General features: G+C 41.3%; 1 long non-coding RNA gene across 2 annotated transcripts; it reads right to left on the bottom strand.

Annotated features, from left to right (window-relative positions):
* Positions 1-93: 93 nt before the first annotated feature.
* On the bottom strand, positions 94-8,380 carry LOC308693951. Of its 2 annotated transcripts, none has more exons than XR_014030527.1 (4): positions 8,247-8,380; positions 7,533-7,720; positions 4,689-4,751; positions 94-1,552 (listed from the first exon to the last, which is right to left on the bottom strand). It is a non-coding gene; the product is annotated as an uncharacterized lncRNA (long non-coding RNA). The 2 variants fall into 2 exon arrangements; XR_014030528.1 differs by having other exon boundaries at positions 8,104-8,321.
* Between the last annotated feature and the right edge of the window lie 4,581 nt (positions 8,381-12,961).

The raw sequence follows: 12,961 nt of genomic DNA, 5'->3' as shown, positions 1-12,961 counted from the left end.
TTCATAAATTATTACACTACTTTGACATTATTGAAAATACACCAACTGAAACAATCTTTGTCATTGAACAGACTTGTTTGATCACAACGAGTTGACAGTTTCAAAGTTCTTGTTTGTTTTATTTTCAGGTTCTGAGGTGAAGTATTACATTTACATTTAAATGCATTTGGCAGAAGCTTTTATCCAAAGCGACTCACGTCGTATTTCAAGGTACACATTTACATTCTTATCAGTTCTTCTGATTATCCATTCTGGTATCCATTGTCGCTCTCAGTGTGTCTATAAAGGTCACCCGATCTGATACTCACACTCTCATTAGACACTTTTAACATTAAGAAAAGCACACACACAATACCTGAGATTTTCATTGAGAGTACAGTACAATAGTTTGTTTACAGTAACATGATAGAGTCTCATAAACAGTAGATCCATCAGATGCACATAAACACATTAATATTTCATTCTAGTCTATTTCTATCTTCCAATCCATGACAGGAGCAAACCTAATCCAAGCTCAATTTAGACTCAAACTCAACTAAGACAGTTGTTTAGGAGAGTATGTGCATGAAAATTAAGGCTGTAAATCATCAAAACAACATGGAATGATAAAACAACAAAAAGGCAACACGTATATTTGCTTGTATAAATGTTGACAGCACTAACATAGAGTAAATAACCAAAATACAGACAAGACACTGTTTTTTTTAAATTGTGTTTGATATTTTGATGCGCATTAATTGGACTCATCTTACTCTCACCTCTACAGGAAAGCTAGAATTACTGCAACATCTGTTTTATTGCCATATTGAAATTTTAGAAAGACTTAATATGCCCTATTGAAACAGACACCAATGAAAACAAGGCTGTGAGAGACATTAAACTAATTGTTCAGCCAATGAAATTAGCATTTCCACAAATTAAGTGGAAAAAATTTATGCAGGGGGACAAAAAGAAAAAAATGATGCTTCATTGATGTCATATTAGAATTACGAGTTCCTGAATAATAAAACCAAATTGCTAGTTGACTGTTGTGATGTGATATAAAAATAACCAAAATTGCAGCAGCTCCAACAGTTAAAGGTAGTTAGTAAGGTATTTGGATGAATTAGTTTGATATAGTTTTAATATTACTATAATATTAATATGAAGATTGTTTAAATGTAGGCTACTTTCATCCTGGACCCTCACAGCTTCGTTTTCATTCACATCTAAACTGATTAGAGTGTAAAGCAAGAACAGTCTGCGGCTGTGCTCATCCTACACAATCTATATTATCAGATTATTATGAACTCCAATAAAGTAAATCAATAATCTCACAGATTTGCCAGATCATACAGCGGGTGAGGATGCAGGTTTAGTTGATCACTGCTGTCTGAGAGCCTGAGCGTGTTGGCGGGAGTCAAGCGATCATTTTCTCTTGGTCTTGATCCTCTTTCTTCTCATTGGTCGGTTGAGGCTTTGGAGGGGCGTGTCCAGCCGCGCCCAGGTTATAGGCTCCGCCTTCTTCATGACCACCTCCACTTTAGAGGCCATCATGTTAACAACACTCTTACTGATGTCAATCACCAGTCAAACACACAATCATATATCAACAAAACGATCCAAATACACTGCAAAATCATGACCTTTTAATTCTTCTTTTGTCATTAATATACAGGGACAAAACCATTCAATGGATCATGTCTAATAAACACAACAGGTATTGTGCCTTTCTGCTTATTTGTGCTGTAACGCCACCTAATTGATGAAATTCACACTATAAATCATTGAATTGAAAGTGTTAAAGGGGTCATATAATGGTACATGCACTTTTACAAGTTGATTGTACTGAAATGTGTGTTGGCAGTGCCTGTACACAACCATCATATAATGATAAAAATCCATCCAGTGTTTTTTTTTTTTTAAATCTCCTTATATGTTTGTCTCAAATCGAGATCACCCGCCCTCGCTCGTGAGCGAGCTGTCAATCATAGTCCGCGCGGTCATTGTTGAAACGCTGGAGCGCTGTCTATGAGCAGAATGGAATCTAAGCAATTGTGGTGTTCTGTTCTTGGGTGTAATAAGGAGCACCGCAGTCATTTTGATGTTCCTAAATCCGAACCGCTGAAGACACAGTGGCTGAGTTTTGTTTTCGAAGCGAATATTCCCCACGATCAACGTCAATGCTTTCATGTTTGCGCAAATCATTTCACACACCAGACTGCTTTACAAACGAGGTCAGTATAAAGCTGGATTTGCTAAGAAGCTGCTCCTAAAAAAGGATCGGTACCAACTATTCGTGTTCCTGCTGAACCTCCAGAAGAACTGAAGTGAGTGTAACATTTTATTAACCTTTATATTAATCTTTGCAAATCGCTTGCACGCTTCACGATGAATGCGGCTGTTTACACTCAGGGTACATTACGGCATGTTTTCTATGTACAACGTTCTCAATATAATTCATAATCCCAAGTTTATAATGAACAACGCGTTATGGTTATTGTGTTATGGTTATTACAAACGGTGTACGCACAGAACAGAGGGGCGGGGTGAGCAAAGCTCATTATCATTTAAAGACACATGCACTGAAACGGCGTGCTGAAAACAGAGCTGTTTTTGACCAGGTAAAATGAGTGTTTTCTTACAATACTAATGAGAATTTTTAATTAAAGTGTATTACAAACTTTTCATTTAGACCCTAAAGAATCATATTAGCTTGTACAAAAATGGCATTATATGACCCCTTTAAGTCTCTTTTTCTAACTTTTTAGTACTAATGTAACCTAATCAAATATGGCATAAATAAATGGAAGTATAAGAATTACATAGTCAAACAAATGTAATATATATCATTAATTATATTATATAATTATAAGTTAATTATATTTACCTTACCTTCCACTAACTTATTTAAAAAAAAATAAAAAACAAGTTTGTATGTAGGCACAATTTATATTTGTCTACCAGTTTTGTTTTAGTATTATTTAGTATTTAAGTATTTATTATTTTGAATTAGATTTATTTTTTTTATTTTCAGCTTTCATTTTAATTTCAGTTTTAGTATTTTTGTTATGTGCTTTTGTCATTTTTATTTCTTTTAAGCTTTAATTTACTTTTTATTTCAGCTTTAGTAACTTCAGCACTTCAACTTGAAATTATTTCTTTCAGTTCTTCCAACATTTCACATTTTTTACTTTTCATCTAATATTTATATTTCAGCTTTATTTCAACACTGTTGTCTACAAAGTAATTCCATGCACTTAAGTGGATTTTAGAGAAAACGTTTTTTAAAGGGGTCATATAATGCAATTTTTTTACAAGCTAATATGATTCTTTAGGGTCTAAATTAAAAGTTTGTAATATACTTTAATTAAAAATTATCATTAGTATTGTAAGAAAACACTCATTTTACCTGGTCAAAAACAGCTCTGTTTTCAGCACGCTGTTTCAGTGCATGTGTCTTTAAATGATAATGAGCTTTGCTCGCCCCGCCCCTCTGTTCTGTGCGTACACTGTTCATTATAAACGTGGGATTATGAATTATATTGATAACGTCGTACATAGAAAACATGCCGTAATGTACCCTTAGTGTAAACAGACGCATTCATCGTGAAGCGTGCTCGCTATTTGCAAAGATTAATATAAATATTAATATAAAGGTTAATAAAACGTTACACTCACTTCAGTTCTTCTGGAGGTTCAGCAGGAACACGAAGTTGTTACCAAACCTTTTATAGGAGAAGCTTCTTAGCAAAACCAGCTTTATACTGACCTCGTTTGTAAAGCAGTCTGGTGTGTGAAATGATTCGCGCAAACATGAAAGCTTGACGTTGATCGTGGGGAATATTCCCTTCGAAAACAAAACTCAGCCACTGCGTCTTCAGCGGTTCGGATTTAGGAACATCAATATGACCGCTGTGTTCATTATTGCACCCAAGAACAGAACACCACAATCACTTAAACGCCATTCTGCTCATAGACAGTGCTCCAGTATCAACAATGACGCGCAGACTATGATGATGATGATTGACAGCTCGCTCACGAGCGAGGGCGGGTCTGATTTGAAACGCTGCTGTCAATCAACAATTGTGGGAGGGGCGTCCGACCGTGTGACGTCACACAGTCAGATGGCTCGATTTGAGACAAACATATAAGGAGATAAAAAAAAACACTGGATGGATTTTTATCATTTTATGATGGTTGTGTACAGGCACTGCCAACACACATTTCAGTACAATCAACTTGTAAAAGTGCATGTACCATTATATGACCCCTTTAAGGTCGTAAACAAATACAAACTTTTCAATGCAAGAGTAAAATAAATAAATAAATAAATATAATAAATACTAATTAAATTAATAAGTTTATCAAATTATCTGAACAAATTGTCTTATTATGTTAACAAAAAAAAAAAACATTTGTTACTTTAACTAAAATAAACATCAACTGAAATTAAATTAAATATTAAAAAACGTTAAATTATTGTATTTCAGCCATTAACTTCAATAAAAAAATTAACTAATAAAAGAAAGAAAAAAAAACTAACAAAAAAGAGACAAAAACCACAACAAAATTTCTAAACCTTTAACCAAAATTAAAATGCAAAATATAAAAAATAAAAGCTAGTTCAAAATATAAATAAATCAATGTTATCTCAATGACACTAAATGTGTTTTAAGGACAGATAATGGATGGTCACTGACACTCACCCCCCACAGGCTCATCTTCAGCTCAAACTCTTTTTCTCCATCAAAGATCAGACGCATTTTCAGCTGCAGAAAAAATCATTCATCAGACAACAGAAGTACAGACCATTAATAAATAACAATCACCACACTGGACAATAGCAAAAACACATAGGGCATTGTTACACTACATCGCTTTCTGCCAGGACTTTTACGTGCTTTTCCCAAACACGGAAGTGACATCGACATCCGGGTTAGCGGTAGCATGAGCCATCAGGCAAGTTTTATTTAAATAAACTCCTGATGTACTTACAAACTTTCCAATGCCTCGTTTTACGAGTACAGAACCACTGTATAAGTTTGGTACCATTCTGGGCGGTATTAGACCTGCAGAGTAATTTACGAGATACAACCCTGGATCCATTAGCGCCTGCACTAAGCCATTCGGCTGATATCTCTAAATAAGCTCTAACTTTAATAATGTTTGATCATAGAAAAAAAGGCTTCTGGGGGGTGTTTGGCTCGAGGTCATGGTGCAAAGGACCCTAGGTTGAAATTACTGAGAACCAACCCTTTAATGAAATACTGGAAAAGATTAATAACAGTAAATGATAAGCCACTCTCACTTTATCACACACACACACACACACACACACACACACACACACACACACACCACATTTCCATGCAAACAAATAATCAGTTAGTAATCAGATTGACGGCTCGGACTGAAAAGCCTTCATGTAAACACCTTAATTGAATGAACTCGATCCTAATGAAATTTGGATCAGATTGGGTGGTTTATTCCTTTTCTAATCCGATCGAGAGGACATGTAAACACTTGATCAGATTGAAATCCGAATCTGGAAAGTACTGTGCGTGTGCAATGACATAATGCCGCATGATGCGTACGAAGCTGTTGTAGTTGTTGAATGAAGTGTCATGAATGACCAACACAATCTCACGAGTCGACCTTCAGTCCTTCTTTCAGACTCTCATCCACAGGCTGTTTCGGGTGCAGGTAGGGGTGTTTTTACTGCGGGATAAATATAAGCAGCACGGCACAACGGTTCATGTGCTCATTGTCTTCTAATTAGGACCCGACCCGTAATATATAAATATTAAGGGCCTGTCCCAATACCTCCCCTTACCCTAGATTTCTGCCCTAACCCTTGTTTTTGCGTGTTCTCGTGTAGGGGTAGGGTGTCCCAATACTCTAAAGAGCAAGGGGGAGTGCTATTCTCCCCTTAAAATCAACCCTCAAAACATAGTGCGGTCCGATGCAGACTTAAAATGAAGTGGAAGATGAAATTACCCAGGATACCTTGCGGACTCAGCAAGCCAGTAATTTTTTTAAACAAGATGGCGGACACCGCTGGAAAGGAACAATTAAATTGTAATTATATCTTCGCAAATAAGCATGTTAAAAATTAGAAATATGTTGGAATATGTTAGTTTAATGCACATCCAATGGACTGTTAAGTTTTGAACACTAATGTTAGAAAATATTTCACGAAGCTATCTGACGATGTTCATGATACCTGCCGAGTGCTTCGAGAGAGTCTGCCCATCAAATATGCATCTTATCTGGGTAGTTAATCTAATTTTATTTTTCGATTTTGGCTTCCAAGGATTATAAAGATTGTAAAAAGAAGATGTGAGGTAAAACTAGCCGCGTTCGTCTAGTGCTTCATCTTTTTCTTCACAGCGCGCTGTCACTTTTCCCTAACGTTAAACCCAAACAGCACTAAACACAATCAGTGATTGTTGTAAAATGCAGTGTCAGCTGATTCTAAATTGCGGGACGTGTTTGATTTGTAAAAAGAGCTATAATAAGCACAATAATCCGCGCAGAGACGTTGATCCTGTTCCCATGGCGGCGCGCGTTCGGAAACGGACTGCAACTAACGTTAGACAAGCAAACTATACTTTGGGTTTCATGTGCGCGTCTAAACGATCAAATACAGACAAAAATATGGCTAAATGACCGGTTTGGAGATTCACTTTAACACGGGGAGTTTAAATGGGAGTTTAAATGGGAGTTAGTTGTGGAATAGTTGGGAGAAAATGTTTATTAGATCTGCATTCGGTCTTAAAGTGGCAGCGTCTAATAAACCTGCTAATGATTACACCTTAATGTGAATAAAACAACTAAAGGCAAAGAGAAAATTACTCCCAGCTCTTGAATGAATAACTTTAGCTTTAATGAGCATTAATCTATCTATAATAAACTATGCTGTGTTATTTTACATTTGATTACTTTATTAGATTTCTAGCATATTATTATGGATACTTATATCCTGATCATAACTGGGATAGTTATATATAATTTGCATATAGTGGTGTCCCATTTCATAGGGAAAGATCTTCAACTCCACTTCCCCTCGTTGAGGGGACTTTACTTTCGAGGGCACTCAAAGTGGAAGTTTTAAGGGGGGAGAAATGGGACAGGGCCCTAAGTCTGCTGTTTAAAACAAACAAACAAAGTAGGGGAATAGTGTGTGCAAACAGCGGGAAATATTTGTGCAGTGTGTGCATGTCAAAAACTCAATTCCCATTTGAAGCTTGTGATATATAATCACACACATCAACCCGATCATTTTATTTATCGTTCATGTAAACACTACGTTTGGATTCATCAATCAGAATGAATTAATTCCAATTGAAACAAAAGTTGTGCATGTAAACATTTAAGAGATGAAAATATTCATAGATCATATTCACATCACAGAATTAAACTCTTATTAAAACAGTTTACAGAGACTAAAGTGGAGCTGAATTAGTATCTTATATTCTCCAGTTACACACATATGAGACCTGTCACTGAAATCGGGTCAATCTAAAGGCTTGAAAGAAAAATATACTCACAGTAGTGTAATATCTCCAGTTTATAATGTGGATCATTCTTCAGATCAGTCAGTTTAGAGAGACACTTCATTCCTGAATGTCCTAATTTATTCCCAAACAGACCCAGTTCTCTCAGGTGTTCAGGGTTTGATCTCAGAGCTGAAGTCAGAGCAGCAAAACCTTCACCTGTGAGATCACAATAATTCAACCTGTAGAGAACAATGACACACACTTCACTCTCTCAGTTCAGATCAGATCAGTTTAGCAGTGAATCCATTATTAAAGAGAAAGTTCAAACTTAAAGCACAAATTAATGTTTGATGGATCATTAGATTGAGATCCAAAATGTCAAAAAACATGCTCATAAAACATCTAAAGTATCATTCAATCAGGAAAAATAATCTCTTATTTGCACTATATTAAAATTCAGTCTTGTGCAAAATCTGCTTTAATAAATGAGACTATTCACAACATAGGCTAGTTTTACTGTTACTTACTAGATCTGTGTGATAAAGTCACATTAGCTGCCACCGCTGGGGAAGCAGCACTGGCACACACACATACACGTATATATATGCACATACATACTGACCTCATTCATCAACATCTCGTTCCTCCCTACCATAGCAGCTATCATAGGAGCGGGTGCACACGCGATGATGATTGCACCAGGACATTTATCCATTTCTCCACTCTCCCTTCCATATTCATTCCCCGGTCATTTCATACACTTACATTGCACTGTCTGGTTGTTTCGTCCGTATTGTTTGTCTGTGTGGGCATAGTCAGTCTTCCAGCGCCAGCGGCCGAACCGAACGATCGAGCGGCGGGCGTTTATGACGTCATGGCGTGGTGCGCGTCGGCGCATCAAAACCGGAAGCTGACGAAACCATTGTCTAGCGTGAATAGGGGTGTACTCAAATGGAAAAATTATGTGTTAAGTGTATTATGTGTGAATGTATTATGTTTTATTTGTGTATATGTGTATTATTAATATATAATATATTGGGAATGGATAATCAAATAGATGAAGTATTTGTATGTTTATTATTTTTTATATGTTTCGGGGATTGGTGTAGCCCAAAAAAGGGGCGGGGCTTGGCCTATTTAAGCCAAGGCCAAACCTGAAGTCATCACTTGTTAACCAAGTCGGAAAGCGAGAGTGCAACCGTGGTGCCTCAAGCAAACCAAAATCTTTGTGAACTGGTGTACGGTAGATACGTTTTTTTTTGTTTTGTTGAAGAGTTCTCGTCTTTATTTTTTTTTTTTGTTGTACTTTTAGGGATTTTTCTTTTCTTTTTGTGTGCACCTGTACATATACTTCACTGTGGACTGTCTCCTTATTGGCACTGTAAATAAATTCCACCTTGCACGAAGTGCTTCTGCGAGTGCGCCATCCTTTTACATCCATACACGGACACACATTTCTCCCCGAAGACGGGCTGGTAGGCTCGTCTTCATCACATTTGGTGGCAGCGGTGGGATGGCGACTCGCAAGACCGCGCCGAGAGGTAGAAAACCCAGGGCGGGTTTACGATCCACAGAGAAGGCAGCGTCAGAGGAGGAGGAGACCTGGAATTCTGGTGAGAATACGGAGGATGAGGAGGGAGCCACGAGTCTTCCCAGAATCTCACCAAAGTCCAGTCCACAACCAACCAAGTCAATCACTCCTGACGCTACAGCTGACGAGGGTATGGTTTCCCTGATGCGCAGATTTCTCAACACTCAAGAGCAGAGAGAGGAGCGATATCTGCAGGAGCTCCGCGGTCTTCGTGAGTCCATCGTGCAGTCGATTCGTCCAGCTGAGACCTCACTTGACGCGGAGAGCGAACGAATGGAGCTACCAACGCCAGCACCGAAGGTATCCACAAGACACAGACCAGCCTATTTCCAAGACTCCATGAATGCTGCAGCACCGAGAGAGCCAAGGCAGTGGGCTGATCCGAAGATGCCGAGCTTCCAGGAGGGGGAAGACATCGAGAATTATCTTCGGCGGTTCGAGCGTCTGGCCAGGACCTGGAGGTGGCCCGAGGAGGAGTGGAGCTACCGTCTGGTCCCGTTGCTAACAGGGCGAGCATTGGAAGCATACCTGGCAATGGACGAGGAGGAAGCTGAGGTCTACACTGATCTGAGGGAAGCACTGCTGGAGAAGTTCAATATATCTCCCGAGACCTACCGCCAGCGCTTCCGATCGTCTACAGTCCCAGCTGCAGAGTCGCCAACAGAGACTTACCACCGGCTAAAGAATCTGTACAAGCGGTGGGTGCGACCGGAGGAGCACTCCAAAGAGGAGATCGGAGAGGCCATCATCCTGGAGCAGCTTCTTCGGGTGCTACCCTACGATGCACGCACCTGGGTGAGAGAGCACGAGCCGAGGTCAGGACTGGCGGCAGCAAAGTTGGCTCAGCAGTACCTGAATGCTCATCGCGGCGGTCTTCGTACTCAACCACTCAAAGGTACTGTACGTGGTGTTTCACATAACACTGGGGCTGAAAGGGGTCGTGTGGAACTAGCTGACCAGGCACAAGGTCCAAAGTCAACAGCCAAAGACTTGCTTTGCTTTTACTGCCAGCAGCCGGGCCACAAAGCAGCTGTGTGTCCCGCTCGCAAAGCGAAGCTTACAGGGTTTTGTTATGTGCCTAGAGAAGGGGACTGTGATTTTGATTCTGTGGGGGAGGGTCAGAATGTATATGATGTGACTGCTAACGGACATGCCCTAAAAGCACTTTTGGACACTGGAAGTTCTCTGTCAATGTTGAAATCATGCTTTGTAAATAATGTCAATTATGTGAACACTACCTCTGTTCAATGCGTGCATGGGGATGTAAAGCAGTATCCCCGAGCTGAGATAATGGTAGAGGTACAGGAACAAATGTACTTGCTTAATGTTGCCATAGTGGACAATTTACCAGCTGATATGATTCTAGGAAGAGACTTGCCAGTGTTATATGAACTCTTGCAACCCACCATCAAGGACTCTGAACATTCTTTTGCCACTGCCACTGTTAATTTGTCATGTCCTGCTCTTACTCGAGCTCAAGCCAGGGCAGGTCCGCAGCCACTGCCAGACTTGAATGATAGTCTGCTGCAGGGCGGGACTAAAGGCCCTAAAAAGTCACGGCGCCAAAGGCGGCTTGCAAAGTACCTGGGTACCCCAGCCGCTGAAGCCTCGGTGGAGGGCCTTGAAGTTAATGGCTGGAAGGTCCCAGGGAACATAGCACAACTCCAAAGGGAAGATGAAACGTTAAAGCCCTTATTTGTCAAAGCCGCGTGTGGAAAGAATGTGAATCTGTGCAAAGAAGAATATGTAGTGATGAATGGTGTGTTGTATGTGCGAACGAATGATGTGACACGTCTGATTGTACCATCTTGTTGTCGTTATCTTGTTCTGCACCTTGCACACACTGTTCCATGGGCTGGCCACCTGGGACAACAGAAAACATATGCACGTATTAGCTCACGCTTTTACTGGCCCACACTATACACTGATGTACAAACACACTGCAACACATGTGCTATCTGCCAAAAGACGGGTGCTGTATCCCAGCGGGGCAGAGCACCCCTGCAACCCCTCCCTGTCATCTCTGCACCTTTTAGGCGGATCGCCATGGACATTGTGGGACCATTGGAAAAGAGCAGTGCTGGACATCGCTACATCCTGGTAATCAACGACTACGCCACAAGGTATCCTGAGGCCTTCCCACTCCGTTCTATCACCACAACGAAGATCATCCATGCCCTGGTTCAACTATTCTCCAGAGTCGGCATACCTGAGGAGATCCTGACAGACCAGGGTACGAACTTTACCTCACGACTGATGGGGCAGCTGAACAAGCAGTTGGGCATAAAGGCCATCCGAACAACTCCATATCACCCTCAGACGGACGGTCTGGTGGAGAGGTTCAACCAAACCCTCAAGAACATGTTGCGGAAGTTCGTTGCGGACACAGGACGAGATTGGGACAAGTGGCTACCGTTTGTTCTCTTTGCCTACAGAGAGGTACCCCAAGCATCAACAGGATTTTCACCGTTTGAGCTCCTCTACGGATGGCAGGTACAAGGACCCCTGGACCTGTTGAAGAAAGGCTGGGAGGAGGAACCTGCATCCAAGATGGAGGAGAAAGGTGGCATTGTGCAGTATGTGCTAGAGATGCGAGATCGCCTGGAGCAGTACAGAGAACAAGCCAAAGAGAACCTACAGGAAAAACAACGAGAACAGAAAAGATGGTATGACCAACACGCCAGGCTACGACAATTCCAACCGGGACAGAAGGTATTACTCCTGTTGCCAACTTCGACGAGCAAGCTACTGGCTAAATGGCAAGGACCATACAGCGTCGTCCGCAAGATGGGGCCAGTCACATATGAAGTTCATCATCCAGACAAGGGCAAGACCAGGCAGACCTACCACGTGAACCTACTAAAGGAGTGGAAGGAGCCACCCGGTAAGGGACCCGAAACATCTCTTCTGGTGAGGAAGGTGGAGGTGGAAGAGGAATCAGAGGATGCAAGGAGGCAGCCGTCTGTGGTGAATCTATCGCACCTAGAGGACTCCAAGAGGAAAGAGCTGCAGCACCTCCTGAACCAGTTTCCCGCTTTGTTCCGTCAGAGGCCTGGACGGACTGAGCTAACCCAACATACCATCCACCTTTCCGATCCCACACCATCACGCCAACGTCCTTACCGGGTGCCTGAGAGGCTGGTGGAACCCTTAAAGGAAGAGATCAAGGTGATGAAGGAGCTAGGAGTGATAGAACCTTCAACGAGCGAGTGGAGCAGCCCAATGGTGATCATACCCAAGAAGGACGGATCCCTGCGTGTCTGCATCGACTTCCGCAAGCTCAACGCCCAATCTAAATTTGATGCATACCCCATGCCCAGAATAGATGATCTGCTGGAGAAAATTGGAAGAGCCCAGTACATCACCACGTTAGACCTGTGTAAGGGATACTGGCAGGTACCCCTCAACCCTCAGTCCAGACCATACTCTGCATTCCGGACACCACTAGGACTATATCAATTCACAGTCCTTCCTTTTGGCCTGCACGGGGCACCTGCCACATTCCAGAGGCTAATGGACAGGGTCCTCCAAGACTGTGAAGACTGGTCTGCGGCGTACCTGGATGACGTAGTAATCCATAGCAACTCTTGGGAAGAGCATCTTCAACACCTCCAAAAAACCCTAAAGAGGATAGAGGAAGCAGGATTGACATTAAACGTTTCAAAATGTGAGTGGGCAAAGCAAGAGGCAAACTACCTTGGGTATCACCTGGGCAACGGACAACTGAGACCACAGATTGACAAGGTGGAGGCAATCCAAAGGAGCCCCCGACCAAAGACCAAGAAAGAAGTGAGGTCATTCTTAGGACTGGTGGGCTGGTACAGGAGATTTGTACCAAACTTTGCCTCCATTGCGGTCCCCTTGACCAACCTGTTGTCAAAACTAGTGA

This window comes from Scardinius erythrophthalmus (assembly GCF_964197995.2).
Source record: "Scardinius erythrophthalmus genome assembly, chromosome: 7".
Taxonomy (NCBI): Eukaryota; Metazoa; Chordata; class Actinopteri; order Cypriniformes; family Leuciscidae; genus Scardinius; species Scardinius erythrophthalmus.
The sequence above is the reverse complement of the archived record's forward strand: the minus strand, read 5'-3'. Positions and strand labels throughout refer to the sequence as shown.